Below are 6,191 nucleotides of genomic sequence, written 5' to 3'. Positions count from 1 at the left end.
CTCACCATGTCTGGTGATTCACTATATAGACCAAGCCAGCCTTGAACTCAGAGAAAGTCGCTTGCCTCTCAAGTGCTGTGATAAAGACATGCCACCAATATCTGACCTCCACCTTATTTCTTTATTCATTTAGACAGGACCTCTCCCTGATCCTGGGGCTTGCCCTTTGAGATGGACTGCTGGTCACTGAGCTCCCAGAATCTGTTTCCGTGACCCCACCCCCATCCTGCGTGCCGGGGTCATGGGTGTGCACCCCTGTAGCTGGCTTTTACATGGGCGCTGGGGACCCGAGCTTTACTCACTGATGGCTTCCCCAGGCCTCTGTCCTCCATTCTCACACAGCAGCAGCCTTGGCACACAGTTGCCTTCTCTCTCTATCCCTACCATCTCAGTCACTGGAATTTTCAAACCCCAGATGGGATTGTGTTAGTCCCACCAAACCCACCCTGGGATTCCAGCCCGGGCCCATGGCCTACAGTCTCCCGTGCATTCTGGCCTTGACCGGTCTGTCTCATCCTGCATCCTAAGCCACCTTTGTCATCGCTCACTGCATTCTGTCCCTGCCTCTTCAGTCTCTTCCCGGCTTCTCACACAAGCTAAGTGGGTGTTTGTCTGTCTCTGTGCCTGCTGTCCTCCCTGCTGGGAACGCTTGTCCTACAGGGTCATGAGATGAGTGGGTGCAGTAGAGAACTCTCTGATTTCTTTGTTCCCTTGTGCAGTGCTGAGATCCAGCCTCGGGCCTCACATAGACTGGGCAAGTCCTCTTTCTGCTTTTTAGTTTACACCTTAGTTGTTTTGGGATTTTTGGAAATGGGAGTTTACATACAGTGGTGTGCACATGGAGGTTACAGGACAACTATTGGGGAGAAAAAAAAGTCTTACTAAGATGCCTAGGCTGGCCTTGAACTCACTCAAGACCTTGAGTTTGAAATCTTGCCTCAGCTCCCGAGTAGTGAGGTTTACAATCCTCCTAGTTTGCTCCTTTGTTGCTGTGATAAACACGGACTAGAAGCAGCTTGGGGTTGGAAGGGGCATTTGTTTGGCTTAGGGACTCCAATCCATCATTGAGGGAAGTCAACGCAAGGGCTTAAGTCAGTAACCTGGAGACAGAAACTGAAGCCAAGACCCAAGAGGAGTGCTGCTCACTGGCTTGCTCCCCGAGGCTTGCTCAGTTTGCTTCTTTATACAACTCCAGACCACCTGCGTAAGGGCGGCACTGCCCACAGAGAGCTGGGACTTTCACATCAATCAATCGCCAATCAAGGAAATTTCCCTTAGACAGGCAGACAAGGGCAGTGTGATGGAGAGCTATGCCTTACACTTCTTCCTAGGTGTCTTGCATTTCCGTCAAGTCGATGAAAGCTAGCCAGCAACAGGCCTGGCACCATGAAGGTCTGTCCTATTTCCTATGTTATTCTCCCCACTCTCTGGTATTTTCTTGGTTTCTGTTTATTAGATTCTGCTCTGTCTAGCCGTACCTTCCCAAAGAGCAAGAACCTTGGTGTAACCTGCTCATTGCCTAAGACAGCACTGCTGACAGTGAATGCTGACCACCTAGCTCATCTGAGCTATGCTACCTACGTACTTATTTATTTATTTACTTACATATTTGAGACAAGATTGGGCTGACTTAGAATTCACAATGTAGTCCAGGCTAGCCTTGAACTGTTGACTGTTCTTCTTACCCCAGTTTACTGAATGTTGGGATTATAGGTGTGAGCCTAGGTACACAGTTTACGCCTCTACTGTTTACAGGAGACCACAAACCCATTTTCTGAAGGCACGATAAATGTTCCCTAAGCTTGGACAAATGGAGATCAAAGCAGGACCTATTGGGCTGGAAACCTCAGAACCCCTCCAAATTCTGCTTCCTTGGTTGCATTGGGTTTCCATAGCAACCAAGGGACTTCAGTAAAGATGGTGAGTGGGGAATTAAAAGACAGAGAGAGCAGAGAAGAGAGGAGGAGTAAGTGGTGGGGAGACAGATGGGGAGCTGGCAGGAACTCCGGGGGGATCCCCAAGTCCCATGTTATTCTGGAAGGCTGTGCCAAGAAGGTTCTGTTGGTTGCTCTCCCTCCCATCTGGGTCTCGCTGCACCCTAAGAAGTGACTGTCCATCTGGGCAGGCCCAGAGCTGATCACTTGTGAACCCCCGCCCACTGCTTGGCAGACACTGAGCAAGGCCTGGACTCTATCCCTCAGCAAAAACCACGAGGAAGCCCTGGGCTGATTCAGGGGACACTTGTTTGTCCTTCCTTGCTTGGCTGTCGGTGGAAGGAGAAAGGACTGTCCAGGCACTGTCCCCTGCTGAACATAGTTCTTTGCCCTGACATTTGGGGATCGTGGCCTAGCTCCCAGTGGTTAAAGATCATATGGCTCAAGTGTAGGACCTGACTGGAAGTGCTCAGAACAAGAGCCCAGGCCTGGGTGCTGCTCTGAGATATGCAGGAGAAGCCTGAAGAAAGCCCTTCTGGAGTGGCAACCTGTCCCCTCTCTGGGAAATACCTGAGCCTGAAGCCTGCAAGAGATGGTGGGAGGACCCATGACATCTGCCAGCAGCCTGGAGACCTTGGTCCTGAGACCCAGGACAACTGTGTGGAGAACAGGTCAGTGACCATCAAATTACATCTGTCCCTCTGCCTGAAGGCACATAATGGAAGACTTCAGGGGAATGTCTGGGATCTGGACTCAAGACAGAGTGGTCCCCTAAATGTCATTGGTCCCTAAATACCTCCACTGTCATGGATCCCATGTTATGTTCAGTGTCTGATTTAATAATTTCAGTTTTTCCTTCCTTCCTTCCTTCCTTTCTTTCTTTCTTTCTTTCTTTCTTTCTTTCTTTCTTTCTTTCTTTCTTTCTTTCTTTCTTTCTTTCTTTCTTTCTTTCTTTCTTTCTTTCTTTTCTTTCTAGAAATGGTCTCACTATGTAGCCCTAACTGGCCTAGAACTCTTTATGTATACCACTGGCCTCAAACCCACAGAGATTTACCTGCCTCTGTTTCCTGGCTGCTGGGTTTAAATGTGTGCCCTTTATCTATATCTATCTGTCTATCTATCTATCTATCTATCTATCTATCTATCTATCTATCTACTATTTATCATTTATCTATCTATCTATCTATCTATCTATCTATCTATCTATCTACTGTCTATTTATCATTTATCTATCTATCTCACTCTTTTTCTTCCTTTCCAGATCTGGAATGGATCACTTGATCTTGTGTATGCTGGACAAAGGCTTCAGATTCAACCATTTCAATTTGACAAACACCATCACATCTCACGACATCGTCCTCCACAAAGAAATCCTGTGTTCCATCCTAACAAATACCTGTGCTACACTGCACTGTTTCGCTTGCCTCCTGCCCTGCCTCCTTTGGTTTCTTCGACAGCCTTCCCTGGAGTCACTGCCTTCCACACAGTGCCTAAGAGCAAGCCCATGAAACATTCATGGTGGGTAATCCACTGTGGAGGACCTACTGATGGCTGTCCTGATAGAACAGGCAGGTCAGCGGAGGCTGGGCTTGGGCTCAGGTTCCAGCCACTTCCCTGAAACTGGTCCTGATTCTCCCAAGGGAAAGCTAGAGGTTCAGATCCTGAGCTGCCAGCAGACGTTCCTGTGGAGGGATGTGATGTAGCAGCTCAGGGAGGGAGAGTGGCTTTAAGGTTACCCATAAGTGAGGTGCGGCTTGTTAGTTGAGGGTCTAAGAGCCAGGAGACAAAAATGAGCCAAATGACTGAAGAGCTAAAAAGGGCTTGGGTCTGTGCTGAGTGAGAGGAGGGGGACAGAGCCTAAGTTTGTGGTATCTGTAATTGAAATTTCTTTTCTTTTTTGGGGGGGGGTTTGTTTTTGTTTTTGAGATGGGGTTTCTCTGTGTAGCCTTGGCTGTCCTGGAATTCACTTTGTAGACCAGGCTGGCCTCAAACTCAGAAATCTGTCTGTCTCTGCCTCCCAAGTGCTGGGATTAAAGGCGTGAGCCACCACTGCCCGGCTGTTTCAACCTTCCTAATGCTGCAACCCTTTACAGTTCCTCGTGCTGTGGTGACCACCAGCCATAAAATTATTTTGTTGCTCTTGTAGCTGTGATTTTGCTAGTGTTATGGATTGTAATATAAATATCTGATATGCAGAATATTTGATATATGACCCCTATGAAAAAGTCGTTTGACCTCCAAAGGGCTTGCAAACCAAAGGTTGAGAACAGCTGGCCCGAGAGATAGGCCTGCAAGACCAGGGGATGGAACTATCCTGGATCCGATTAGAATGGTCAGCATCAACGTTTGTGTGAGTAGGGGAGTCCAGCGGGCACTTTAGAATGCCACTCTTTGGACCAGTGGCTTCTGTGGGCAGGGATTCTGGGGGAGGAGCTGGGCCACCTGAGTAAGGGCTCTGAGGTCAGGCGTGCAGATTGACACCCTCACTGGTACCGTAAGAAGGAGATGCACTGAGCCTCTACGGAGGCTGCTTTCTTGGGAAACAGTTCAGTAGCCCGAGGGCCTGAGGTCACCCAACAGCTGGCAAAGATCAAGGGCAAGTTTCTATGTGCCCATCAGATGCCCAGCCTTTCTCTCAGCCTTGCGTTTACTCAAGCAGGTGTGGCTGCCTCAGGCCTGGACCCTCAGCAGAAGCAAGAGGTGCAGATGCGCTGATTGTCTGCAGGGGAGTTCTTCCTGCTTGTTCTTAAGGGGCTGGGATGTAAGCCCATACATCTTGCTCCTCTGAACCAATCTTACAACGTCTCCCTCCGACTCTCCAAAAAGCACACGCAAGGTGGGGAGGTTCAGTCTGAGCTGCCTGGAGTCTGAAAAAAATAGAGAGGAGAGAAAGATCAAGGACAAAAATCTGGCACCCAGGGCTTCTTGTGTCCCTTTCCTGAGTGCCTTGAGTTAACATGGCATGGTCAGGCACCAGAAATGCAGAGTTAGTAAGCTACGCTGAGCAGGATAGAGAGACCTTGATGCCTGCTCCCGTCTGGCACCTGGCACGTGCAGGCAGGCAATGGTGATAGGCGCAGGAGGTTGAGACAGGAAGGGGAGGGGCTGGGTAAGGAAGGCGAGCTGGGGAGGAAGGTGCTCAGGGGAACACAGTAGAAGGAAGCCCCGGGTTGGCTTCGCTGGAGGCAGCCAATCCCAGCTCAGCTCAAGTTCAGTTCTGCTCTCACTGGTGGAAGGAATGGGGTCGGCGAGGCAAGGTCTCTACTGGGCTCCCAAACTAGCAAACCTGTACTTGTCACGCGACATGGTCCGGGTAGCTCATACTGGAGCACCCGGTACCCTGCTTGTCTGAATCGCCAAAGGGGTCACAGAGAAGACAGGAGCTAACAGTGAGTAGCGATGAGTCCCAGGGACGTTCGTCTTTCCCTCCTTCCTTCCTTTTAACATTTTTGGTTTGGTTTGTGAAGTCAGGGTGCACCTCCCCGTGCGGTTACACATGTGTGCTACCAGACGTTGACAACTTTCATCTTTTCTGTACCTTAGTTGTCTTGTCTGTAAAGGGAGGGGTTGGCTAGGTCGTATGTCAGTCAGTGGAGCGCTGCCTACTTACTATGTGTGCAGCTCAGGCCTCAGTTCCCAGCATGCACCTTGGTAAGGTGCACACAGCTATCAATTCCACTGCTGGGAGGCAGAGGAGGGAAAAGAAAAAGTTATGGCTATCCTTGGCCAGATAGTGACTCTGAGACCAGCCTGTGCCAATAAACCAGGCTTGAAAAGAGAGAGGAGGACCAGTGAGCCGGCTCAGCCAGGTATCGATGTGTGTAACCAAGCCCGACCCCTGTGTTTAATTCCAGGCCCCACGTGGTGGGAGAACCAAGTTCTACAAGTTGTCCACGAACTTCTACATGGGCCATGGTGCACCTGGTCACACATTCAATAAATACGTATAATTCTAAATATTAAATTAGAGATATGTGGGGTTTAGAGATATGTTTTTTTTTTTTTCAGCAATAGAAACCCCTCCCCCCACAGAAGGCAAACCTAGACGGGAAAGGTAGCTTGTAAAATAGTTGCTCATGTCTTGTCTTGGCAGTATAGGTTCTTCCAGTGTTCTTGAGGTACAGCTGTGGCAGGAGGAGAAGGTGAGGCTGAACTCGTCAGGGCTCTTCTGGGCACTCAGGAGATGATGCTGAGACCCTTCAGCGAGCAGAGGTGGATGGGTGGGTTCTGGGCTTGCCATTCAGGGACCTTCTTGGG

At 49.6% G+C, this 6,191-nt stretch overlaps 1 long non-coding RNA gene across 1 annotated transcript; it reads left to right on the top strand.

The window, feature by feature from the left end:
• Positions 1 to 2,391: 2,391 nt before the first annotated feature.
• Positions 2,392 to 5,892, top strand: LOC110286124. Its single transcript, XR_002377119.1, has 3 exons — positions 2,392 to 2,605; positions 3,196 to 3,452; positions 5,789 to 5,892. It is a non-coding gene; the product is annotated as an uncharacterized LOC110286124 (long non-coding RNA).
• The last annotated feature ends 299 nt before the right edge of the window (positions 5,893 to 6,191 follow it).

The sequence above is a fragment of the Mus caroli genome, chromosome 19 (genome assembly GCF_900094665.2).
Source record: "Mus caroli chromosome 19, CAROLI_EIJ_v1.1, whole genome shotgun sequence".
Lineage (NCBI taxonomy): Eukaryota > Metazoa > Chordata > Mammalia > Rodentia > Muridae > Mus > Mus caroli.
Note: the sequence above shows the minus strand (reverse complement) of the source record. Positions and strands in the feature narration are given on the sequence as shown.